Source organism: Camelus dromedarius, chromosome 1 (genome assembly GCF_036321535.1).
Source record: "Camelus dromedarius isolate mCamDro1 chromosome 1, mCamDro1.pat, whole genome shotgun sequence".
Lineage (NCBI taxonomy): Eukaryota > Metazoa > Chordata > Mammalia > Artiodactyla > Camelidae > Camelus > Camelus dromedarius.
This window is the reverse complement of record NC_087436.1, coordinates 4,274,807-4,302,441: the sequence shown is the minus strand read 5'-3', so window position 1 is coordinate 4,302,441 and position 27,635 is coordinate 4,274,807. Positions and strand designations below refer to the sequence as shown.

Sequence of the window (27,635 nt, the reverse complement as noted above, 5' to 3'; positions counted from 1 at the left end):
TGTAACAGTTTATTAAAACCAGTTGGAGAAATGCTAATATCTTTTATAGTAATCACTTCCTTGTTTCTGTTTCTAGCTTTATCATCTAAGCATTCGCTCCTGCACATTATATGTAAGTTTTACTTTATTTCTGAAAAAGTAGAAAAATACATATTGGATGATGTTGTGTCCATCACTTTATTCAGCATGGTTTATGAAATTGATCCATTTTATTGCCTGTAGTTGTGTTTCATTTATCTCCTTGTTGTGTAGTCTTTTTTTTCCTTTATTTTTTTATTTTTAATTGAAGTATAGTTGGTTTATAGTCCTGTGTTCCTTGTTGTGTAGTCTTTCACTGTATTTATGTTCGTATATATACATTTATATCACTAATCATTTATCCATCCTGAAATTGATGGGCTTTTGGGTTTTCTCCAGTTTGGGCTAGTGTAATGAATATGACACTGAACAGTCTTGTGTATGTTTCTGTATTTATCAGCTCAGGGTATTTATCAGCTCAGGATACAATAACAGAATAACATGTTTATTTTCTCACGGTCCTGGAGATTAGAAGTTCAAGTTCCAGGGTGCCACTGTGGGTGGTTTCTGGAGTGACCTCTGTCCTTGGTCTGCAGATGGCTGCCTTCTCTCTGGGTCCAAATGGCCTTGGATGAGCTGAGGAGGAGGAGTGGAGGGGTGGGGAAGAGAGCGGTTCTGGTGTCTCATCCTAGAAGGACACCAGTCCTATCAGATTAAGGCTCTACCCTGAGGACTTTGCTTAACCTTAATTTGGCCCCCTCTCCAGGTACAACCCCACTGGGGGTGGGGCTTCTACAAAGGAACTTTGGGAAGGGATACAGCTCAGTCTGTAGCAGTCTCCCGGGGCACACGCATGTAGTTTTGCCTTTTGCATTTAAAATTTAACTTACAGGTGTACGGTGTTTTACTGTGCTTTGCTTTATTTTACTTTGAACACACTGTGTTAGTTTACAAATTACAGATTTGTGGTAATCCTGCCTTGTCAGGTGATGGTCAGCAGTTTTTAGCAAGAAAATATTTTTATTTATTTTGGGGGGGGATTAGGTTTGTTTGTTTGTTTGTTTATGGAGGGACTTGGGATGGAACCCAGGCCCCGTGCATGCTAAGCACGAGCTCTACCACTGAGCTCTGCCCTCTTCCCACCAAACATACTGTTAAATTAAGGTGTGCATGTTGTTTTTTTAGACAACTCTCTTTCACATCTATAGACTACAGTGAAGTATAGGGGTCCCTTTTACATGCACTGGGAAGCCAAAACTTTGTGTGACTTGCTGTATTGCAACATTTGCTTTACCACATGGTCTGGAACTGAACTTGCAGTATTTCTGAGGTCTGCCTGTACCTTGAATTTAATAGAAAATTGTATTGAGTTAATTGCAGATTCCCATGCAGTTTTAAGAGATAGTCCAGAGGGGGAGGGGATAACTCCGTGGAAGAATGTGTGCCTAGCAAGCACAAGGTCCTGGGTTCAATCCTTAGTACCACCATTAAAAATCAATAAATAAAAATGCAATTACCTCCCCCCAAATAAAGTAATAAATAAAAATATAATAATAAAAATCCAGAAAGATTCTTTACACTTTTCCCAGCTTCACATAATGGTGACATTTTGAGGAAATGTTGTAAACCTTCACAACCAGGACATTGACACGGGCTTTCTTCCCTAGTTTCATTTGCACTCATTTGTGTGTGTGTGTGAATTAGGGTCTACACAATTTTCTCACCTATGTAGGTCTGTGTGTCCACCGTCACAGTCAGATCCTCGATGTTGCCTTCTTCATAACCACAGCTGCTTCCTTGCCCCCTCTCAGCAGTTGACTTTTGTATGAGGAAGCATCACATTTGTTTCCATTTCTTTTTTAAGTGGTCTGTATTCAGTGGCCCTGGCATCCTTTATTCACAGGACCGCCCTCTGCCCCCTTCCCCGAAGCACCACCCCTGCTGTAAATCGTCTCCACGTGTGTATGAGTCCACCTTACGGTTCTTCCATTCGTTGGTCTGTTTCTTCTCACATCGGAACCGCGCTGCCTTAATTACTACTGCACCTTTAAAAAGGTGTTGCTGTCTAGTAGGAAAAGCTCTGTTTCTTGTTTTCCTTCTGCAAACATTGTCTTGGCTATTCTTGGCCCTTTCTACTTCTGACTAGTTTCCTAGGGGGGACGGTAGAGCTCAGTGGCAGAGCATGTGCTTAGCATGCACGATGTGCTGGGTTCAATCCCCAGTCCCACCATTAAAAATAGATAGACAAACGTAATTACCTTCCCCCCCTCCCTGAAACAAGAAAGCTGACTAGTTTCTGAATGAATTTTCCACAGCAGGACCAGTTAACATCTCATTCTCAGAGCTAAAGGGAACTCACACTGTCGTTTCTTCTCTCTCACAAAAGGGGGCTTCAAGGCAGCAGCTGTGTGTTCCCCATCAATGTTGTCATGTTCATCTGACACCAGGATGGTTCTTACAAACCTTTGGCTCTATAACCTCCTGCCATGAAATGAGGAGTGAAAAAGCCAAGCTATGTCAAGTTTAGATTTCCCCCTCCCCTTTTCTGAATGTAATTAGGTGACAGGGCTGTAGAAACTAGTCACCTCTGGTGGAACTGAGCTGAGAGTGGCTGTTGGGAGCCTTGGGCCCTCTTGCCTCCCATGTATTGCAGTGGGTCCCAGGGTCGCGTCTGAGCTGCAGCGGTGCGGGAAGGGACAAAGCTCTCGGGCTGGAAGGGCCCTCCAGAATTGTCCTAAGTTGGGGCAGTAGGGCTGAGCCCAAAGCCCCTGCATCCATCTGTCGCTGGAGGTGGGGCTGCTCCTGAAGGGGGCAGGACCCTGGGCGGAGCCACCATCCTCAGAGGAGGTGATCCTTCTGACTGGCCTCAGAGCTGCTTCCTGGTACCTGTGCTGCCTGCAGCCGAGGGATGTGCTCTGGGATCCTGGAGGGTGGTCCTGGAGGCTCCGTTCAGATCTACTTCTCTGGTGTGCGCTGGGAGCAACTCCAGCGCCCCGGGGGGTCTCACTTCCTGGGATAAACTTACAATGGTTTATCTGTCTAAGGACTCATTGTCCCCTCCTGTTCTGTCTTTTGTAGGTTCCCCTAACCATCATTTGGCGCCTCCGCTGGTCTCAGTGTCTTGCCTGGATGTATGACCCTGACCTTCATCCCAGAGAGGTCAGCATCCCCTTTTTGGGTCTTGCCTGCTGTACTTTTCCACGCAACCAACACAGGGCCGGAGAGCAGCAAGAGAAGGCCACGCAGAACCCGAGACCGCACCCTTCCCTGCCCTCCCTGTCGACACCGAGTCTCCCTCCTCCCAGGCCTCGCGGTGAGTCATCCCCGTCCAGGTGCTGACCTGCAGATCCCAGAGGGCTCGGATAGCAGCTGGAGTGCCATGTGCCCTGGTAGAAGTGTTCTCACCTTTTTCAACCAGGGTGGGAAGCGGAGGCTGCAGGGACAGGAAGCACCAGGGCCTCACGTGGGTCGCTCGGTCAGGGTAGGGCCTCCTTTCACCTTTCTGCTCCTCTGTCCTGAGTTCTGTCGGTGATGGAGCACTGCATACATGTGACTGACGTGAATACACACAGCTTCCTTGGGGAGGGCAGCTCGTCCTGGGCTGACACTGGATCACTGGTGGAGGTGTGGTCCTAACAGCTGCTTGGTGCCTGATCATGTGATCAGACCCAGTGGGTCCCCTGGCCGTGTTGCCCACTCCTGCTCTTTTTGACATAAAGTGGGTCCCTTGGTCTGAGGTGATACCATGTGCGACCCTGTATTGGTGGTTTCAACATTGTTTAGAGATGCTGGCTGAGGTCCTGTGGGCAGACTCGTATCTGTAAAGTGTCTATTCCCATCAGAATTAACTGCTGCCCCTTTCAGGATAGAAGGGACTCCACTGGCATCAGCTTTGTTGATGCTGCGACAAACAGGGGAGAGTTACCCAATCGGAACTCGTTCTGCTCGCCGCACGACAGCCGAGGTGTTTGGGCAAGGAATAGTGAGTTTATTTGCAAAGGCCGGCAGACCCAGAGGATGACAGACTAATGTCTTGGATAGCCATCCTGCTCCAGTCAGAATACAGGCTCATGTTATTCACAAAACAAAACAGGGGAGAGGGTGTGGTTGGTTGTTGCAAACTTCTTGCTGCAGGCATTCTTTGTTCTTTCAGCCATCCATGTGGGTCAGGTCATGCTGTCCTTGTAAAACCTCCAACAAAACAAAGCTTATTCTGAGGTTTGCAACTTGCTCTCTCAATGTAAGTGCAGAAGAGCTACCGTCCTTAAAGGTCAGAGCCCCGAGAATAGGCTCTCCTGTAGACTTCAGGCTAAAGGCAACATTGTTTCACAAAATGTCCAGAGCTGGGAAGACTAAACCTGGAAAGCAGGGCAGGCACACTGGTTAAAATTAAAGGAACGGATCCAATGTAGAGTCAGATTTGTTCTCTATTACAGCACTAGGAAAGCATTTGCTAAACATTCACTCTTAAAACACTGGCTGTGATCCAGCATCCAAGTAGCCTGGGAATCAGCAGTTCTACACGTCTCTTGCACTACTCACCACAAGCTTCACTCACTGCATGTCACTTTTTTCAAGGAAAGAACAGTGTCTAAACATTCTTTCCTAGTGCTATTCAAAAGTCTCCATATATCTAATGTGGGGACATTCTTTTAAATGAGGAGGGATTGGCTTTGTCATTTATTGGCTGTGAAATCATTGGTTGTAACAACGTCTCATTAGCAAGAGCTCTGCTGCCTCAGGTCTTCCATTCAGTTAGCTGTGTGCGTCACTCACTGGGTGCAACGCTTCCCCTGAAAGACACTGTGCCTAAGAGGTCCTGCGTCCCAGCTGGTGACAGCAGCACTCTGCTCACCATGAAAGCAAGGCTTCGAAGCCGTGCGGAAGGCGGTCTCATCTGTTCCCCGTAAGGGCACTGGGCATGGTGAGGTAGACAAGGGAACCTTTCAGAATTCTGAGAATACAGCTTCTTTCCACCTGTTAAATGATTTAGTCCATGCTTTAAACTCTGGAAATAACAATATTTCTGTGAAAAAAACTCTGAGCTTGAGATTTCTATTATGTAGCCAGCAAGAACATCTAAATATTGAAAATCTAGGAACAGGATTTTACATGCCCTGGAAAAGGCTTTCCCATCCATTCACTGATAAAACATCAGGTATGGCTAAGCACCCAAGCAGCCAGAGAAAATGAACCTTCCAGGGCTGTTAATCTATGCACTGCTAGCTTCATTCACAGTCTAACTTTTTGTGACTGACAGAATCGTCTAAACTTTCTTCCATAGAGTACTAGTAAGTCTATATGTGTGTGATACAGGAACAAATTTTTACGTGCAGAAAAAAGGCTTTCTCACCCATGGCCTTTAGAACACAAGCTGTAACTAAGCTTCTGATTAGAGAAAGATTACAGGGCCCGTATTCACTGGACTACATACATCCCTCACTGAGCATGACTTTCTTCATTGTAAGAACATTATGTCTACAATTTCTCTCCTATAGGTGGTGACAACAGCTTCCAACACAGAAGACTTTGCATGCAAAGTGAAAAAATGTCCTTTGTATTTCCTGTCAGAACACTGGGTATAACAAAGCTTGAAGAAACCTGAGAAAATAGTTAAATTTTTTACTACATGCATGACTCTGAATCTACCAACGTTTCTGTGAAAGAACTCTGAGCTTCAGATTCCTACCGCGTAGTCAGTAAGAACATCTGTATGTTGGGAACATGGGGAGAGGACTTGGAAAGTCTTTCTCATCCATTCAGTGTTAAACGTCTCGATGTGACTCAGCATCCAAGTGGCCTGAGGAACAGCACTTTGGCAGGTCTGTTCAACAGTTCCCCACGAGCCTCACACCGTAGGTGCCTTTTTTCTCCTAAAAGAGCACTATGTCTAAAATGTCTTTAGTTTAGTTTTAACCAAGTCCGTATATACCTAATATGGGGGCAAGAATTTCCACTAGGGGAAGACTTTCTCACCTGTGGGCTCTCAGACATGGGGTACAGGGAAGCTTCTGAGGAGCAGGAGAGGCAGTGCTGATCCAGGTCCTTAGGCAGTTGGCATCATGCACCTCTCATCGGGCATAATGTCAGTTCACTGAAAGAACGCGCGTCTGAAGTTCCTTTCATATAGCTAGGAACAAGAGCTCTGAAACTCTAATGTGGAAGCAAAATTTACACAGAGTGAAAGGATCTCACATGTTTCCTGGGTATAGTGAAGCTTGAAGAAACTTGAGAAAACAGTTTCTAGAAACCTGTTAAGAGATTCAATATATGTACGACTCTCTGGGCATAACAGCATTTCTGTGAAAGAACTCTGAGTTCACGATGCCCTCCACGTAGCTGCTAAGAACTTGCACACACAGAGAATGTGGAAACCGTGTGACACGCAGTCAGAAAGGCTTCAGCACCCATGCACTGTTACCACTCTCAGTATGACTCAGCGTCCAGCTGGAGGCTCCTACATGCTGGCTTGTAGGAATCTTAGGCACAGAGTCCTTCCAGAGAACTATTGTTAAATCCAGAGAGTCATCAGGTAGCGAATCTTTTAACAGATTTAAATGCTGTTTTCTCAAGTTCCTTTACTTCCCTACAGCCAGTGTCCTGAACGGAAGTAGAGGAGGCAACCGTTCAGCCTGTATGGGGAATCTGGCTTCCATATTACACGTTTGTAGCTGTTTTTACTAGCTGTGTGAAAGACATTTTAGGAGAGATTTCTCCCAGTGAGCGCAAGTTATTCCCAGAGGGTGGTGCGTGTAGTCAGTTGAATAAAGAACCTGTAAGTAGCGCTTTTCTTGCTACTTAGAAGCTGCCCTGCACCCAGTGTTCTAACAGCTCATGGACAACAAATCCCTCTCACCGGCATGTAGCAGCTTGTTGCATTATTAGTTATGCATTGCGCTTGTTATTACTCTGCAAGAGGGTGTTGACTTTGTGACTTTTCAGTGGCAGGAAGTACCCGCAGTGAGTGAAGCTGGCAGTGAACGCTGCATCAGACCCGCAGAACGAGTTTCCAAGGCCACCTGAAAGATGATTCACACCTTGGTTTTAAGAGGGAAGGTATGTGAAAGCTTTCCAAGTGCCTGAATGTTTTATTCCCATATTTCATATAGAGAGATTCTGTTACTAGACACAGGAGAGAAACCACTGGCACATTGTTCTTTCTGAGAAACATTTTTATACACAGAGAGTCATGCACGTAGTAAGTCATTTAACAGATTCACAGAAGCTTATTTCTGATACTTCTTCAAGCTTTGGTATAAACCATTTTCTTACTGGCAAGAGATGAATGCTCCTTTCACCCTGCACGTAAGGTCCTGATTCCGTGTTACAGACAGACAGCTGTTAGCAGCGCTATGAAGGAAATGGTAGGCTCCGTGCTCTTCCAGTGAATGGAGCTTATACCCAGTGAGTGATGTACACGCTCAACTGAACAGAGGACCTTGAGCAGCAGAGCTCTGCCTGCTACAGAGAAACCTCTTCGCTGTGCTCAGCCAGCCCCCAAGTGAGAAACTTCCTCATGTATGTGTAAAAGCTCGTTCCCTTATTAGATATACACAAGCTTGTTAGTTTGCACACATCTGTGTATAAATATGAAAAACTACACGCGTCCCCATACAGGCTGAAAGGCCCCTCGTCTACTTCCTTTTAGGACCCTGGCTACGGGGAAGCTTAAAGAAACCTGAGAAAATAGCATTTAAATCTTAAAAGATTCACTACCTCATGACTCTGGAGTTAACAGTAGTTCTCTGGAAGGACTCTGTGCCTAGGATTTTTGCAAGCCAGGAGGTAAGAACCTCTAAGTATAAGGAACACGGGAGCAGGAGTTTACATGGACGCAGACCGTCCCTGCCGCCCACCCAGGGGCAGAGTTCTAGGCGTGAGCCAGCGCCCAGGCAGCGTGGGCATCAGTGATCCCACAGGCCTGTTGAACCACTCGCTGTCAGCCTGCACATTTTTGTCCTTTTTTTCACCAAAAGGAGACTGTCTAAACCTACATTCATGGACTATTAGCAACTCTGTACTTACACTGAATGTGATAGCACGGCTTTACACGCAATGGAAAGGCTTGCTCATGTCAGGGCTGTTAGAGCCCTGGGCAGCGGGACGCGCCTGCGTAGCAAGGAAAGAAATGCTGCCACAGGCCCTTTATTCACTCACCTCATGCTTCACTCACTGGGCAAACTTCCTTCCACTGAAAGAAAACTCTGCCTAAGGTCTGTGTCATGGAGACACTAAGGACAGCTATTTGTATCTAATATGGGAGTAAGATTTTAGATGCAGGTTGGAAGGTGCTCTCACCTATTTTTTGTTAGAACACAGAATAGCAGTGTGAAGAAACCCAGGAAAACAGCTTCTATAAATCTGTTTAAATACTCACTGCATGCGAGACACTCTGGATACAACAGCGTCTCTCTGAAAGGACACTGTGCCTGTACTTTTACTGCGTAGCTAGTGACAGCATGTGTGTATAAGGTACATTCAAGCAAGACTTTCCTGAGAGGCTCTTGCATATCTTCACCGTTAAAACCTGGCTCTGACTCAGCTTCCAGGAAACCCGAGAAGCAGTAGTTGGACAAGTCTGCCAAACACGTCACTACCAGCATCACTCACTGACACTAGCTCTGCTGAAGGAACGCCATGTCCAGACTTGTTCTGTAAAGTCCCACTAAGGCCACATATCTAATCCAGGTACAGTTTTTTACATGCAGATGAAGGGCTTTGTCATCCAAGGCTGCTTAACAACCTGGATGTAGCATAGCCTCTATGTAGCAGGAGAAGACCTACAGCCACCGGTCCTTCACTCACTCGACTGTGTGTATCACTCGCTGGTTATTTGATTCATTCACTACAAGAACACTGCACCTAAAATTTCTTTCCTACAGTTAGTTACAACAGGTGTGCCTGTCTATGTAGCATGAAAGACAGACCTCGCATGCAGAGTGATGGAGCTCACACCTATTGTCCGTAAGAACACTGCATATGGCAAAGCTTGGAGATGTCTGTAAAATCAGATTCTATAAATAATGTTAAGTGATTCACCGCGGGGATGACTATGTGTAACAGTGTTTCTCCAAAAGAACGTTGTGTCTAAGTTTTCTGTCTATCTTGTTGTTTTACGTTCACACAGGAAGACTTTCATCTCCATTCACTGTTAAAACTACATGCATCACTTACTGGGTACAGCTTCTCCCTGAAAGAACTTTGTGCCTAAATGTTCTTTCATATGGTTAGTTACAGCAGCTATACATCTGTATCTCTTTATATATACCTAGTGTGGAAACAAGACTTTTCATGCAGAGAGAAGGACGCTCTCATTCTCTGCTTCTTAGAACACCATGTATAGCAAAGCTTACAGAAGCCTTGGAAAGGAGTGTCCAGAGATTTCTTAATTTACAGGTGCATGATTCATTCTGTACAGCCATATAGCTCTGAAAGAACACTGTCTCCCATTTCTATCATGGGGCTCAAGACAACATCTATACATAATCAACATTTCAATGGGACTTTTTATACATACTATGAAAGGCCTTTACATCCATTCACTGTTAAAAGGTTTTGATATGACTCAGCTTCCAAGTAAGCTGAGAAAACCTAACTCTACACGTCTGTTACACTACTTAATCCTCGCCTCACTTATTGTGTGTAACTTTCTGTCACTGAAAGAAACACTGTGTCTAAAACTACTTTTATAGATTGTTTAAGAAGTGTGATTATCTATCTATCATCTATCTATCTATCTATCTATCTATCTATCTATCTATCTATCTATCTATCTATCTATCTACATGGGAACAAGGGTTTACATGCATCTGGGCAGGCTTCCTCATTTATGGAATGTTAGAATACAAGGTGCAGAAAAATGTCTTAAGTTCCCTAGCAAACACTACTTCTACACGTCCTTTTATCAGTTGACTGCCTGCCTCACTTACTGAGTGTAACTTCCTTTCCAGAGTGCAGGAACACTCTGACTAAAGTTTAAAGTTTCTTTCACATAACTAGTAGCAACAGCCATATGTATTTATGTGTCCCTGACACAGAAGGAAGACTTTACATGCATAGTGAAAGGGATTCTCTATTTTGTCTTAGAACAGTGGTTATAGACAAGCTTAAAGAAACCTAAGAAAACAGCTTTTTACAAATCTATTAAATATTTAGCAGATGCATGACTCTCTGAGCATAAGAATATTTCTCTGACAGAACACTGTGCCTAAGATTTCTATCTTGTGTCTAGTAACACCACCTATGTGTAACTGCCAATTTAACTCTCCCTCCGCCTTCTCCCCGATAACCGTGTTTGTTTTCTACATCTCTGAGTCTCTTTCTGTATTGCAAATGAGCTTATTTGTGTTATTCTTTTAGATTCCAGATATAAGTGATATCATATGATATTTGTCTTTGAGTTAATTTACTTAGTATGATAATCTCTAGGTCCATCTATGTTGCTGTAAATGGCATTATTTCATTCCATGTTATGCCTGAGTAATATTCCATTGTGTATGTATACAGCATTTTCTTTACCCATTGATATGTCGATGGATGGTTGCTTCCATGTCCTGACTATTGTAAATAGTGCTGCTATGAACACTGGGGTGCATGTATCTCTTTGAATTAGAGTTTCATGTGGATATATGTCCAAGAGTGGGATTGCTGGATCGTAGGGTAATCTATTTTCAGTTTTTTGAGGAATTTCCTTACTGTTTTCCATAATGGCTACACCAAACTACCTTCCCACCAGTGGGGTAAGAGGGTTCCCTTTCCTCCACACCCTCTCCAGCGTTTATCATTCATGAACTTTTGAGTGATGTGCATTCTGACTGGTGTTTTGTAGTTTTGATTTCCATTTCTTTTGATAATTAGTGATACTGAGCGTTTTTTCAAGTGCCTATTTTGCATTTGTAGTATTCATTGGAGAAATGCTTGTTTAGATCTTCTGCCATTTGGTTGTTTGTTTTTTGTTATTAAATTTTATGAGCTGTTTATATATTTGGGAAATTAAGCCTTTGTCAGTCAAACATTTACAGATATTTTCTCCCATTCCACAGGGTGTCATTTTGTTTTGCTTATGGTTTCCTTTACTATGCAAAAGCTTATAAGTTCACTTAGGTCCCACTTGTTTATTTGTGCTTTTATTTCTATTGCTGGGGTAGACTGCCCTGGGAGAACATTGCTGAGATGTATGTCGGGTAATGTTTTGCCTATGTTTTCTTCCAAGTGGTGTATAGTGTCTTGTCTCCATGTTTGTCTTTAAGCCATTTTCAATTTATTTCTGTGTAGGGCGTGAAGGGGTATTCTAACTTCATTGATCTAGAGGCAGCTGTCCAGTTTTCCCAGCACCATTTGTTGAAGAGACTGTCTCTTCTCCATTGTATATTTTTGCCTCCTTCGTCATAGGACGCGGGAGCGCGCCCAGAGCGTGTGGACGCTGGGCGGGAGCCGGGAGCTCCTGGACCAGCTCCCGGAGGAGGAACGCGGCCTGGGGTCTGGGCCTCCGCTTGCTGTCGCTTCTGCTGCCGCTGCCGAGCAGGTAAGGGGGCGCTGGTGGGGGCGCGCAGGTCGGGGAGCCGGCGGGTGAGGCCTGGGCTGTGCAGCTGGGGAGGCGCACAGGGAGGGGTGCTTAGGTGAGGTCCAGGCCCCGTGTCCCCATGCAGACCCTGAGGCAGGTCCCAGGCCACTGCTCTGGTTGGGGTCCCCCCCTCCCCCAGATTGGTAATCACTGAATCCTGCGTCTTTCTTGCTGCAGCTCATATGTGGGTTTGGGAAAGTGGCTGAATTATTATGGCTGAATAATATTCCTCTGTGTGTGTATGTGTGTGTGTGTGTGTGTGTGAGAATCACATTTGTTATCCATTCATCCACTGATGGACACTCAGGTTATTTTCGTATCTTGGCTATTGTCAATAATGCTGCAATGAACATGCGGTGCAGTTATCACTTCATAGTGTTTTTATGTCCTTTGGACAAATACTCAGAAGTGGAATTGCTGGATCCCATGGATCTATTTTAATTTTTTAAGAACTCTCCATATTTCCATCATGGCTACACGAATTTACATTCCTATGAATAGTGCACCAGGGTTCCCTTTTCTCCACATCCTTGCCAAGTCTTATTATTTCTTGTCTTTTTGCTGACAGCCGTTCTGACATGTGTGAGGTGATCTCTCATTGTGGTTCTGATTTGCATTTCCCTGATGATAGTGATGTTTTGTCCCTTTTCACGTCCCTGTTAGCTGTCTGCATGTCTCTTTTGGAAAAATGGGTATTCAGATTTTCCATCAATTTGTAAATCAGATTGCTTGTTTTCCCTATGAAGTTGCATGAGTTCTTTATGTATTTTGAATATTCACTCCTTGTCAGAAATAGGGTTTGCCAATCGTTTCTCCCATTCAGTAGGTTGCTTTTATTTTGCTGATGGTCTTCTTTGCTGTACAGAAGCCTTTTAGTTTGATGTAACCCCAGCTGTTTATTTTGGCTTTTGTTGCCTTTGCTTTGCAGTGTCTAACGTTAAATATCATCATCAGGACTGAAGTCAAGTTGTTTATGCTTAAGTTTTATTGTAGGAGTTTTTATGATTTTAGGTCTGATGCTGGATCGCTTCATGAATATGTGTGTATCCTGCTCAGGGGCCATGCTAATGTATCTTTCCAGTTTTAGTATTTGTGCTTTCCCTAAATGTGCACTTCCCACCAAGGGGAAATTTAAATTGACCTTATCCTCTGCTAGTCAAACTTGAAGAACATGGATTTGTAATCTCTCTTAGTGTCCCCTCTTTAAGCACAGGACTGAAGTTCAGAACCGTTTTTCTAAAGAGACTGTTTCCCCCAACCGCATTCTGTAGTCTTCTCTATCCAAGGATGTGTGGGATATTGTTCCTGAGAACACTGAGGACAGGGTGACAGTCACAGCACTGTGACTGATTAGTTGAATCCTAAGAGAAAACTCTAGAATGTGCTTAGGGAAAGGTAGTCACTTTCACTAATTAGAAGAAAAACCATTGTAGATTCCTTGATGATGACTGATCACTAAAAATATCAATATGATAAAACAGGCTATGTGCTTATTGGTCCCTCACAACATTCCTAGTAGACGAACACCTTTGTTTTTTCTCTTTAGGGTACAGAATTAGCTTTATTCCTCTACTAATCTTTGGACAAATTTTCAAGATCCAGTTGCTGTTTCAGTGGAAAAGTTGACCTGGAGCAACTTAGAAATGTATAATGTGACTCTCACTTAAACAGTTTTGCATGTATGTTCATTAATGCGTTTTCATGAGATCTTACATGTTCAAGAACTTCCAGTTCATTTATATAACAATAAATCTTCAAAGAAAGTTTGAGCACAGCAAAGCAAATGCACTTTTGCATTGCTCACTCTTTTCAATATAAAGCTATGCTGAAAGAAATTTTCTGGAAGTACTTTTTGGTCTCTGGCTTGCCTGGTATTCATCTACAAGCATGTCCAATGTGTTGTTTGAAGATTTTTTTCCTTTCTTAGCAATGAATACTATACCATTAATTATTTTCTTTTCCACATGAAAGTTTATTTATAGTAATTACACAGTAAGAATAAAAAAGAAACGCTAGATAAACCTCACAAGATTTTGGTTTGAAGCTGATAGACCAAGGCCTGATGTGACGGGTGCACTTTGGAAGACTGAAGCTCTGAGCAAAATGCCCTGGAGGATAATCAAACTCTGGGAGAGAGGATAGTGTGTGTATGGGATGATGAATCTGTGACCTGTAAAACTGACTATAAATTTCAACCCTCAATCCAGCACTAGGAACGATTCTCCTTCCCTAATGGGCTTGCTGCCCTCTTATGAAATGACTGGTCCTACAAGCCCATTAAGGAGCATTGAGGCCTCTGGAAACGTAGTTCACACAAGAGAAGCAACTTACCCACGGGACTAAAGATCTGCTGGGAAAGGATAGAAGGACACATCTGGCCTAAATTAAAGCCCAGAGCCCATTAAAGAAATCAAAGCCCATTAAAGAAAGGGAAGAGGTGGCTGTAACCAGGGACTGTGGCAATGGGCACAGAGGAATAACCAGGACTCCTTAAATTACAGAATTGAAGCATGTCACTTGAAATACATAATGAATTGAGTTGATACTTGCATTAGATTATTTATGAGTAGAATTTTAACTCTAATTATTAGTGTATTAGATGTATATTTCCATTTCAATCAGTATATTTCTATTTATATTTTATTTCAATGTATATTTCTATTTCAATCTACTTCTATTTGATTTTACATGGAATAATTTGTAAAAATAGAAACGAATTCAAAAGAACTCTTTAAAAAATAACTTTTAGATTTCCTTTAAAGGGACAAATGAATTAGACATCCTTAATCACTATTTCATATTATTTATATATTTTAAATTATAAGATACAAATGAAGATTTATGACATATATACACACAAGATACAAATAAATGTATCAATAATAGCAGTGGTGATAGGCATGTATACCCCTGATCAATGAAAATGAACATCCCCACACATCCACCACGTGCCTCTCCCTGATTGTGTTTCAGTTCCCACTTGGTTTTTGTGTTTCTTACCTCTAGACTAAGAATTGCTCTATGTATTCAGTATCATATATATCTTATTATATTTTACTCCCTGTGTAAAAAAAAATATGTGAAATACTTCACTTCATATATTCCTAAATGATGGACTCTTTACTTTTCTATCTTTTAACTGTAGCTGGAAATTATGTTATTTTATCACTTCATTATTCAGCATTATCTTAGTGAGTTACATCCATGTTGGAATATGTAGAAGTAGTTTTCCATTTTCACTTCCTGAATGGAATGTTGTATGAATCTTCCATAGTGTATTTATCCATCCACCTATTCTTCCATGATGAGCACCTCGTGTGTTCCCAGTATTTCTGGTTTGCTTTGTGTTTGTGTGTGTGTATGACATAAACACAACTATAACATTTCTTACAGTATATGTTTATAGGGATATGTGCCAAGACTTTCTATACCCAGAGGTATAACTGCTGGAATGTAGAATATGTGCCCCCTGAACTTCAGTAGATAAAGACAATTTGCTTTCCTAACGTTGAAAAACTTTACAAGAATTTCCATTGTTCTTCATCCTTGCCAGCAGTTGGCATTGAACTTTTCATTTTTTGCTAAATTGATAGATGTAAGTTGATACTTTATTTTGATTTTGAATTTCCTCTTTCCTGATGCTAATGGTTTTGAGCAAATTTTCATGTATTTCCTCATCATTTGATTTGTTAATTTGTAAAATTCCTTTTCTTGTATGTAGCTGACTGATTTTTTCACTCCCCTGTAATATTGTTACAGATGTCCTTGTTAGATGAGTACAGCATTCTGCTGGAAGGGGTGTGGTTTACTTCCTCTAGCTGGTGGGCTTGGTCAGCCATTTGTTTTGGCCAGTGGTATATAAATGAAAGTAATGTGAATAACAACTTGAAGTGTGCTTGTGTGTCTGGGCTGGCCCACTAGAGCATTTGGCCAAGCCATGAGATTAAAAACTCCAAGTAGCCATTCTTTATACTATTTACCAGCTTGGACCCTAGAATGAAACACATAGTGTAGAGTTGCCCCAGCTGACCCGCAGACATGAGTGAGAAATAAGCACTTATTCTTGTGTGCCACTGAGGTCTGACACCTGCTTGTTGTGCAATATTATTAAGGCAATGACTAATAGACATCTGCCATTTTTTCTATTGGATTGGATGTCCTTTTCTTATGGATTTATGAGAATTCTTTATTTATTCTGAGTTTGAAATCTTTCTACTCCAAATTTGTTGCTTCTTTTCACTCTTTTTTTGATGTAAATATTTCCCCCAGTTTTATTGAGGTATAATTGGCAAACACCACTATATAAACTTAAGATCTACAACATAATGATTTGACTTACATGTATCATGGAATAACACAGCAAATTTAATGTCCTTCATCTCATATAGATACAAAGAAGAAAAAAAATAATTTTCCTTTTGATGGGAACTCAGAATTTATGATCTTAAAAACTTTCATACATACCACACAAAAGTGTTAACTATACTCATCATGTTGTAAATTACATTCCTAGTTCTTATTCATCTTATAACTGAAAGTTTATTTTTAACCAAGTTCATTCATTTCTTCCTTTCCTTCACACATGGCCTCTGGTAACCACAAGTATGATCTCTTTTTTTTTTTTTAATGAGTTAATTCATTTGTTTTAGATTCCACATGTAAGTAAATTAATGCAGTATTTGTCATTTTCTATCTGACCTATTTCACTTATCACAGTGCTCTCAAGGTCCATCCAAGTTGTCACAAATGCAGGATTTCCTCCTTTTTGATGGTTGATTAATATTCCATTAGGTAGATAGATAGATAGATAGATAGATAGATAGATAGATAGATAGATAGATAGATAGATGATAGATAGATACATAGATGGATATCACCACTTCTTCATTCATTCATCTTTTGATGGACACTTAGGTCATTTCCATGTCTTGGCTCTGGTAAGTAATGCTACAATAAACATCGGGGTACAGATATCTCTTTGACATAGTGTTTTCATTTCCTTCAGATACATACTCCAGAAGTGGAATAACCAGATCATATGGTTGTTCTATTTTTAATTTTTTGAGGAACTTTTATACTATTTTCCATAGTGGTTGTGCTGGTATATGGTCCCACCACCAGTGCACAGCAGTTCCTTTTTTTTTTCAAGTTCTCACCAGCATTTGTTATCTCATGTCTTTTTGACACTAGCCATTTCAACAGGTATGAAGTGATATCTCACTGTGGTTTTAATTTGCCTTTCTCTAACGATTAGTGATGTTGAGCACATTTTTTTGTGTACCTGTCAACTATTCATATTACTCCTTTAGAAAAATACCTTTGTGGGTCCTTTGTCCATTTTTAAACTGGATTATTTGTGATGTTTTGGTATTGATTTGTATGATGAGTTCTTTATATATTTTAGATATTAACCCCTTATGAGATACATGGTTTGCACATATTTCCCATCCCATATTTTGTCTTTTCATTTCATTGATTTTTTGTTGTGTTGTGTAGAGTTTTTTTCAGTTGACAGAGTGTTACTTGTTTATTTTAAATTTTGTTGCTTATGCTTTAGGTGTCACATCCAAAAAATTGCCACAACCCATGTCAAGGAGCTTGTTCTCTTCTGTTTTCCTCTAGGACTTGTGATCTTACATTTACATGTTTTAACCCATTTCAAGTTAAGTTTTGGTCGTGGTATAAGATATCAGTCTAGTATTACTCCTTTGCATGTAAATATCCACTTTTCCCAACACCAATTATTGAAGATACTGTCTTTTCTCCATTGAGTATTATTGGCTCCCTTGTCAAATATTAGTTGGCTGTATGCATGGATTTAGTTCTAGGCTTTCAATTTTGTTCCATTGGACTATGTCTGTTTTCATGCCAGTACCATACTGTTTTGATCACTATATTTTTGTAAAATAGCCTGGAATCAGGAAATGTGATGTCTTCTACTTCATCCTTTCCCAGGGTTGCTTTAACCATTTGAGGTCTTTGTAGTTCCATATACATTTTAGGATGTAAAGATGTCTTTAGAACCTTGATAGGGTTTGCACTGACTCTACAGATTACTTTTGGCAGAATAAACATTTTAAAACTCCTCTAATTCTTCTAATCCATGAACATAGAATACTTTTGCATATATCTGTGTCTTTTTCCATTTATTTCATCAATGTCTTATAGTTTTCTGTGTAGAGAGATTTCACCTCCTTGATTCAATTTGTTCTTGAGTCTTTTTGTTTGTTTTGATGCTAATATAAATAAAATTGTTTTCTTTATTTGTTTTTCAGATAATTCACTGTTAGTGTATGGGAATGCTACTGATTTTTGAATGTTAATTTTGTATCCTGCAACTTTACTAAATTTGTTGATTAGATTTAAGTTTCTTGGTAGGTCTTTAGGGTTTTCTATATATTAAATTATGCCCTCTGCAAATACAGGCAATTTACAACTTCTTCCTTTCCAATTCTGGGGCTTATTTCTTCTTTCTTGATTGATCTAGCTGGAACTTCAAGTACTGTGTTGAATAGGAGTGGTGAGAATGGACATGTTTGTCTTTTTCCTGATTTTAGAAGAAGAGGTTTCAACTTTTCACCATTAAGTATGATGTTAGCTGTAGACTTATCACTATGGCCTTTATTGTAGTTAGGTGTGTTCCTTCAATACCTAGTTTGTTGAAAGTGCTTATTTAAACAGATTTTGAATTTTGTCAGCTACTTTTTCTGCATCTATTGAGATGATTATACGATTTTTAAATTCATTTTATTAATGTAATTTATCACAGAATTGATTTGCATATGTTGAACCATCCTGGATTCTCTGGGATAAATCTCACGTGATCATGGTAAGTGATCTTTTTAATGTGCTGCTGAATTTGATTTGAAAGTATTTTATTGATAATTTTTTAACATTTTTTATTCATTTACAATCATTTTACTATGTTGTGTCATATTCCAGTGTAGAGCACAATTTTTCAGTTATAAATGAACATATATATATTCATCATCACATTTTTTCTCTATTTTATTGATAATTTTTGCATCTACCATCATCAGGAATATTGGCCTGTGTTTACCTTGCTGGTAATGGCCTTTTCTGGCTTTGCTATCAGGGAAATGCTGACCTTGTAGAATGAGTTTTGGAGTCTTCTCTCCTCTGGGCTTTTTTGTGAAGAGTTGACATTAACTTTTTCTTTTAATGTTTTGTAAAATAAAAAAATGTGAAATCACTTGGTCCTGGGCTTTCCTTCGTTGGGAGATTTCTGATCACTGATTCAGTCTGCTTGCTAGTATTTAGCCAGATAGATGCTGTATTTCTTCCTGATTCAGTTTTGAAATGTGTATTTCTAAGAATTTTTCCACTTCTTCTAGGTTGTCCAGAATATCATTGTTCAAAGTAGCTTCTTATCCTTTTTATGTTTATGGTATCAGTTGAAATGTCTCCTTCATTTAAAATGATTTGGGCCTTCTCTCTTTTTTCCTTGGCTAGTTTAGTCTAGCTAAAGATTTGTCAATTTTGTTTAACTTTTTAAGAACCTATTCGTTTTGTTAATCTTTTAAAATTGTTTTCCTGTTCTCTATTTCACTTATTTGTGCTCTAATTTTTATTATTTCCTTCCTTCCCTTACTTTTGACTCAGTTTTTTTTCTTTTTTTAATTCCTTAAGATATTTATTTCTACTTTCATACCATTGTAGTCAGAGAAGATACTTAGTATGATTTCAACCCTCTTGAATTTGCTAAGAGTTGTTTTGTGACCCAGTGTATGGTCTGTCATAGATAATGTTTCATTTTGCTTAAGAAGAATTTATATTCTGCCATCGTCAGATAGAAAGTTCTTTATATGTCTTTTTGGTTGAAATCTGCTGTTTTCTCACTGATTACCTGTCCAGATGATCTGTCCGTTGCTGAGGGTGGGGTATTAGAGTTCTTAGCTGGTACTGTTTTGCTGTTATTTCTCCTTTTAGCTCCATTAGTTCTGCTGCATATGTTGGAGCACTTCAGCGTTAGGTGCATAAATACGTACAAATGTGATACCTTCTTCATGGATTGACCTCTTTGTTATTATTCAGTGACCATCTCTCTTCATATCATTTTTGTTTAAAATATATTTTGTTTGATTTAAGTATAGCTACTTCCACTTTTCTTGAGGTGTCATTTAATTAAAATATCTTTTCCTTCCTTTCACTCTATGCATGTCTTTAAGGCTAAAGCAAGTTCTCATGGGGAGTGTATCATTAAAACTTGTTTTTTTCTTTAATCCTTTCAGCTATTTTATGACTTTTGATTGAAACAATTAATCTATTTACATTTAAAAGAATTATTGATAGATAAGGACATTCTACTGTCATTTTGTTAAATGATTTCTGGCTGCTTTGCAAATGTATTGTTACTTATTTTGTATTCTATTGCTTTTTTGTCTTCTGATGTTTTTTGGTATTAACGTTGTTTGACTGATGTATCATCTTCTTTTGTTTAATTACTACAGGTTTTCCCCTAATTATTACATAAAATATCTTAAAATTATAACACTCTTTTGAATTGATGAAAACCTAACTTTTCAATAGCATTACTAAACTTTATACTTTTATTTCTTCTTGTTCTCACATTTTAATTATTGATGTTACAATTATTTTATATTTTATAACTAATAACATTGTAGTTATGAATATTTTACTATGTTTGGTTTTTAGCTTTTAGACGAGTTGTAAGTGAATTGCACATCACCATTACTATATTACAGATTCTGATTTTGAATATGTATTTACTATTGACAGTAAGTTTTATCCTTTCTTACGTTTTCACAAATTTTATTACCATCTTTTTACCTCCACACAAAGAAATCTCAGCATTTTTTGTAAGGCAGGTCTGGTTGTGATAAACTCCTTCAGTTTTAATGGTTTTAGAATGACAAGGGCTTTGTTACTTTTTCATTTCTGAAGGACTGCTTTGCCAGGTGTAAAATTCTTGGTTCACTATTTTTTTCTTTCAATGTGTTGAATATATCACCCCTGGCCTAAAATGTTTCCCTTGAGAAATCCACTGATAGTCTTACGGGGTCTCTTCACATGTTGTTTCTCATGTTTTTCCTTGCTGCTTTCAAATTTCTTTCCTTGTCTTTTACTTTTGACAGTTTAATTGTAAGAGGTCTTGATGTAGGCCCATCTGGGTTCAAGCTATTTGGGCCTCATAGGTCTAGATGTCCATTTCTCTCCCCAATAAGTTTTGAGCCATTATTGCTTTAAATATACTTTCTATGGTTTACTTTTTCTTGCTTTCTTAAATTCTGTAGTTATATACGTAACTCTACATATAGTTCTTTATAGTTTTTTAAAATTACTTTGTTGAATGTCTCATTTTATTTATGCATTGTTTTCCTGATTTATTTAGCTGTCTGCCTGTGTGTTCTTGTAGTTCACTAAACTTCTGTAAGTGGACACCTATTCTGAATTCTTTGCCTGACAATTGATAGATCTTCATTTATTTGGTGTTCGTTATTGGAACTTTATTAGCTTCCTGTGGTGGTTCTAGTTGGGTGCCCGAACCCTGTGGGTGGCAGGGTGGGGGCGTTGGGGTTGGGGACCCAGCCGGCCTGGTCCACCAGGTTGGCCAGCCCCGCCGCCCTGCCACCCCAGCGCCCGGCCCCACTGGCAGCATCCCTACTGCAGGAGCTGCAGCCAAGCGTCCACGCTGCGGGCGGGAGGGGGAGGAGCGCGCCCAAAGCGTGGGAAGCTGGGTGGGAGCCGAGTGCTCCTGGACCAACTCCCCGAGGAGGAACGCGGCCTGGGGTCTGGTCCGCCGCGTGCCTTCACTTCTGCTCCCGCTGCCAGGCAGGTAAGGGGGCGCTGGTGGGGGCGCGCAGGTCGGGGAGCCGGCGGGTGAGGCCTGGGCTGTGCCGTTGGGGAGGCGCACAGGGAGGGGTGCGGAGGTGAGGCCCAGGCCACGCGCCCCGTTAGGACCCTGAGGCGGGTCAGGGGCCACTGTCCTGGTTCGTGGTCCCCCCCCCCGCCTCCCCACATTAGTCATCCCTGAACGCCGCGTCTTCACTGCCTCTTACACCCGGGTTTGGGAAAGCAGGTGAAGCTCCGGGAGGTGAGAGGGCTCTGGACGGCCAGGGAGCATCTCCGACTGGCCTTCAGGCCACGGCCAGCTCCTGGGATGAGGATGCGTTGCTGTCGCGGGTCCCGGCGGTGGCCGTGGTGGCATGAGGGCTGCCCTGTGCAAGCCCCTGGATTTTCTTCCCTATTCCCCCGCGGCCTGGACTGGGGCGGCCTCTGCTTCCCCATGTTCACAGGGTGCACGTCTGGTGGTCAGCCTGCCCCTGGGAGGCAGACGCTTGCTATTTGGGGGTGGGGGCGGGGGCGGGGGCGGCATCATCATCTGCAACAGCGGGGAGAGGGGTCTGTCCCTGGGATCCTGTGGATTTGCTCCCATCTCCCCCATGGCCTGAGGGCTGCCTCTGCTCCCCCAGGTTCGCGGGTCACAGGTGACAGGTCAGTCTGCTCCTGGGAGGCGGGCTCGGTGTGGTCAGTGTGCGGGGGCGGCGGCAGCGACAGCGAGAAATGGGAGCAAATCCCCGCACTTGCACGGGGCAGCCCCAATCCCGCCATCACTTCAGTAGCCCTCTGACGGCAGGGCGCCTGCCTTCCTGGAGCAGGATGACCTGTAACTTGAGTCCCGGGAACCTGGGGCAGCAGAGGCTGAGCCCAGGCCATGCCGCAGGGGAGATGGGGGCAAATCGCCCAGCTCACCAGGGGTAGCGCGCCTCTCCTTGCAGCTGCCCCAGGTTCCTGGGACACTGGTTTCCAGGACAGTGGGCTCCCAGGAAGCAGTGGCGGTGCAGTTAGGAGGCGGCGGGGAGGGGGGCTGCCCCCATGGGGCAGGTGGACTTGCTCCCATCTCTCCTGGGGGCGGGCTGTGCTGCCGCAGGTTGGCAGGACGCATATCTTCACGTCAATCTGCTCCTGGGAGGAGGGCGCCGTGTGGTCGGGGGGCAGTGCAGCAGCGGGCCCAGGACTTTAGGAGTACTGGGCTATAGCCCAGGATAGCTCACTTACCTTTCTTCTCTTGCTTCCTCAGTTGGTGGCTGTAGTGGCTTTTCCATTAGAGGTTATTATCAGATACTGAACGTAGGTTTCTGTGACTAACATTTGTAAATCTCAAACTTCCACATTTATCCTCCCCCCACCCCTTTCCCTGGTAACTGTAAGATTGTTTACTAACTCTGCAACTCTGCTTCTGTTTTGTAGGTGAGTTCATAGTGTCTTTTTTTTAGATTGCACATACAACTGATACCATACAGTATTTTTCTTTCTGTTTCTGGCTCACTTCACTTAGAATGATGATCTCTAGGTCAAACCATGTTGCTGCAAATGGCATTATTTTATCCTTTTTTATGGCAGAGCAGTATTCCATTGGATAAATATACCACATCTATATCCAGTCATCTGTTGCTGAAAATTCAGTTAACTTGCTTCCATGTCTTGGCTATTGTATATGGTGGTGCAGGTATCTTTTTGTATTTGAGTTCCCTCTGGATATATAGCAGAAATGGAATTGCTGGATCATAGGGTAAGTCTATTTTTAGTTTTTTGAAGAATTACCATACTGTTTCCCATAATGGCTACACCAAACTACATTCCCACCAGCAGTGTAAGAGGGTTCCCTTTTCTCCACACCCTCTCCAGCATTTATCTTCATGAACTTTTAAGTGATGGACATTCTGACTGATGTGAGGAGATACCTCATTGTAGTTTTGATTTGCATTTCTCTGATAATTAGTGATACTGAGCATTTTTTCATGTGCCTATTGGTCATTCGTATGTCTTCATTGGAGAAATGCTTATTTAGATCTTCTGCCCATTGTTGGATTGGATTCTTTGTTTTTTGTTATTAAGCTTTATGAGCTGATTATATAATCTGGAAATTAAGTCTTTGTCAGTTGAATCATTTACAAATGTTTTCTCCCATTCTGTAGTTTGTCGTTTTGTTTTGCTTATGGTTTCCTTTGCTGTGCAAAAGCTTGTAAATAAGCTCAGTTAGGTCCCATTTGTTTGTTTATTTGTGCTTTTGTTTCTGTTGCTTGAGTAGACTGCCCTAGGAGAAGATTACTGAGAAGTATGTGAGATAATGTTTTGCCTTTGTTTTCTTCTAAGAGGTTTATAGTGTTGTCTACATGTTTAAGTATTTAAGCCATTTTGAATTTATTTCTGTGTAAGGTGGGAGGAAGTAGTCTAACTTCATTGACTTACATGCAGCTGTCCAGTTTTCCCTACACCATTTGCTGAAGAGACTGTCTTTACTCCATTGTATATTCTTGCTTCCTTCGTCAAAGACTAATTGACCAGAAGTTTGTGGGTTTACTTCTGGGCTCTCTATTCTGTTCCATGGATCCTGTAGGTCTGTTTTTGTAGCAGTACATGCTGTTCTGTTTGTAGCTGTGTAGTGTTGTTGAAGTCTGGGAGGGTTATTCCTCCAGCTTTATTCTTTTTCTTCAGTTATGCTTTGGTAATTCTGGGTCTTTTGTGATCCATATAAATTTTAGGATGATTTGTTCTAATTCTGTGAAAAATGTCCTGGGTGGTTTGATAGGGATCACATTAAATCTGTAGAATGCTTCGGGTAGTATGGCCGTTTTAACCATATTAATTTTTCCAGTGCAAGAACATGGGGTAGCTTTCCATTTCTTTAGGTCTTCTTTAATTTCCTTAGTTAGTGGTTTGTAGGTCTCTGCCTATGTCTTTCACTTCCTGGGCCAGATTTATTCCTAAGTATTTTATTTTTTTTGAATGCAGTTTTAAAAGGAATTATTTCTTTCGTGTAAGGAATGTCACTGGTCTCTGTATGTTGATGTTGTGTCCTGCTACCTTGCTGAATTGTTTTATTAGCTCTAGTCGTTTTTGTTTGGAGCCTTTAGGGTTTTCTATATATAGTATCATGTCATCCACACATATGACAGTTTTACCTCTTCTCTTCCAATTTAGATCCCTTTTATTTCTTTTTTGTTGTTGTTCTTGTTGTTGTCTTATTGCTCTGGCTAGGACTTCCAATACTACATTGAATAGAAGTAGTGAGAGTGGGCATCTTTGTCTTGTTCCAGATTTTAGTGGCAAGGTTTTCAGCTTTTCTTGGCAGAGTATTTTGGTAGAGTATTATGCTGGCTGTGGGTTTATTATAAATAGGTTTTATTATGTTGAGATATGTTTCCTGTATACCCACTTTGGTAAGACCACGGGCTCAGTGCGTTCAGGGGGCTAGGATAATGGTAGCAGAGGTAACGGCGGCAGTGGGAGGAGAGGGGCTGCCCCTCGGGAGCCAGTCATTTGCTCCCATCTCCCCTGTGGCCGGGGCTGGGAGCTGCCTCTGCTGCCCCAGGTTCACTGGACCCTTGTCTTTAGGTCAGTCACCTCCTAGGAGGCTGACATGCTGTGGTCAGGGGACGGGGGTGGTGGGAGGGTGGCTTCCCCCTGCAAGCCCTTGGATTTAGTGCCATCTCCCCTGTGGCCTGGCCTAGGGGCAGCCTCTGCTGCCCCAGGTTTGCAGGACTCACATGTGTAGGTCAGCCTGCTCTCTGGAGGCCTGTGAAGTTTGGTTAGGGAGCGAGGAAGACTGAGAGGAGGCAGCTTCGGTGGCGGGAGAAGGGGGCTGCCCTGTGCCTCCCTGTGGGTTTGCTCCCATCTTCCCAGGGGCCTGGCCTGGTGGTGGCCTCTGCTGCCCCAGGTTCCCTGGAGGCTTGTCCTCAGGTCATGCTGCTCCTGAGGGGCGGGCACTGTGCATTCAGTGTTTGGGGGCTGCAGCGGTGACGTGAGAAATGGGAGCAGATACCTACTATAGCGTGTGGCAGCCCCAATCCTGCTGTTGCCACTGCCAAGTCCCCTAAACCGCCCCGCGCCTGCCTCTCAGGAGCAGGCTGACAGGGAGAAGTGCTTTGCAAGCTGAGGAATTGCAGCTGCCTCCAGCCCCGCCTGCCCGCGCCCTGAGCCTGGGACAGCTGACTGCGCACCCCGCACACGCTCAGGATCCTTGTTTGGTGGCTGTCACCATGGTGATTGGAGCTGGACTGCCCTGCCCGCGCGGGGTGAGGGGTGAGAGGGTCAGCTTGGGTTAGGGGTGCACTCGGGGCGAGGGGGGAAAGGCTGAGGGGTGAAGGGCTGCTGGGAGTGAGGGGACCCCACTGAGGGGTGGGCGGTAGTCCCAGGGTGAAAGGTGAGGGGGACCATCTTGAGATGGTGGAGGGGACCCCGGGTGGGGCATGAGGGGTCAGTTTGGTGTGTGGGGAGTGTGAGGGCAGGGACCTCAGTGTAAGGAGAAGGAGCTTTGTCTTGGGGGTCCAGGTCAGGGACCAGGCCTGGCCAGAGGTGAGGAGGCAGTCACTGGGTGGGGCACTGCAAGCAGGGGGTGCGGCTGGGGGTGTGGCCTGGTCCAGGGCCCGTGGTGGTACTGGTTGAGTATCAGGACCCAGTCGGTGGCAGGGTGGGGGCGTTGGGGCTGGGGACCTGGAGGGGCGGGCCGCAGGTTCGGCCCTCCCCACCAGCCCTCCCCACCCGGCCCCACCCAGCCCCACTCTCCTTGTCCCACACTGCAGGAACCCCAGCCTGAGCTTCCCCTCTGTGGTCCAGCAGAGGCGAGGCGGGGCAGGCATGCAAGCCTGGATGTCTGAGCCCGCCCAGAGCAGTGGAAACTGGGCAGGAGCCCTGTTCTCCTGGACCAGCTACCCGTGGAGGAACACGGCCTCGGATCTGGGCCGCCTCTGTGGCCTCTGCTGCCTTCACCCGGCAGGTAAGGGGGCGCTGGTGGGGGCGTGCAGGTCAGGGAGCCTACGGGTGAGGCCTGGGCTGTGCAGCTGGGGAGGCACACAGGGAGGGGTGTGTGGGTGAGATCCAGGCCGCATGTCCTGTTAGGACCCTGAGGCGGGTCCGGTCCCCCGCCCTGGTTCGTGGTGCCCCAGCCCCCTCATTAGTAGTCTTTGCTGCCGCTTATACCCGGGTTTGGGAAAGCGGGTGCAACTTCTGGAGGTGGGAGGCAGCTGGACAGCCAGGGAGCACCTCCCACTGGCCCTCAGGTTGTGGCCTTCCTGTGTAGGTGGACAAGCCTGGCCGGTGGAGGCCACCCTGGACCTTCTGTGTCACAGTTGACCTGAGGCAGAATAAGGGGTGAGGCCTGGGCCTTTGGGAGCTGGTCACCCTGCCACAGAGATCAAAAGCTTTTGAGAAGTCTATTTTTAGTCTTTTGAGTAATGCCCCTACTGTTTCCCACAATGGCTGCACCAAACTGCATTCCCAGCAGCAGTGTCAGAGGCTTCCTTTTCTCCGCAGCCTCTCCAGCATTTCTCCTTTGTGGACTTTTGAATGACGGCCTTTCTGACTGGTGCGAGGTGATGTACTTCGTTGTAGTTTTGATTTGCATTTCTCTGATAATTAGTGATACTGAGGATTTTTTTTCATATGCCTGTTGACCATTTGTATGTCTTCACTGGAGAAAGGTGTGTTTAGTTCTGACCATTTTTGGATTGGGTTGATGTTTGGTTATTCAGTTGTATGAGCTGTTTATATATTCTGGAAATTAACCCCTTGTCAGTCTCATCTTTTGCGAATATTTTCTCCCATCTCATAGGTTGTCCTTTTGTGTTGCTTATGGTTTCCTTTGCTGTGCAAAAGCTGATGAATTCAGTTTGGTCCCATTGGTTTGTGTATCTGTGCCTTCATGTCTGTTTGCTGGGGTGGACTGCCCTAGGAGAGTGTTGCTGACGTGTGTGTCAGATGTTTTGCGTATGTGTTCTTGAAAGAGGCGTGTAATGTCTTGTCTTATGTTTAAGTCCTAAAGCGATTTTGAATTTATTTTTGTGCACGGTGTGAGGGAGTCTTCTAATTTCACTGATTTCCATGCAGCTGTCCCGTTTCCCCTGTGTCATTTGCTGAAGAGACTGTCTTTACTCCACTCTATGTTGTTCCTGCCTTGTTTATCGAAGATGAATTGACCAGAAGTTTGTGGGTTTTCTCTCTGGACCCTATATTCTGTTCCCTTGATCCGTATGTCTGTTCCCTCACCACCCCCCCAACTTTTCCAGTTTTA

General features: G+C 43.1%; 1 long non-coding RNA gene across 1 annotated transcript; it reads left to right on the top strand.

Moving 5' to 3' along the window:
* On the top strand, positions 1 to 27,635 carry LOC135322070 (uncharacterized). The gene is made up of 8 exons (XR_010382379.1): positions 1 to 112; positions 3,097 to 3,331; positions 6,961 to 7,074; positions 11,410 to 11,542; positions 25,467 to 25,648; positions 26,149 to 26,342; positions 26,879 to 26,937; positions 27,452 to 27,635. It is a non-coding gene; the product is annotated as an uncharacterized LOC135322070 (long non-coding RNA).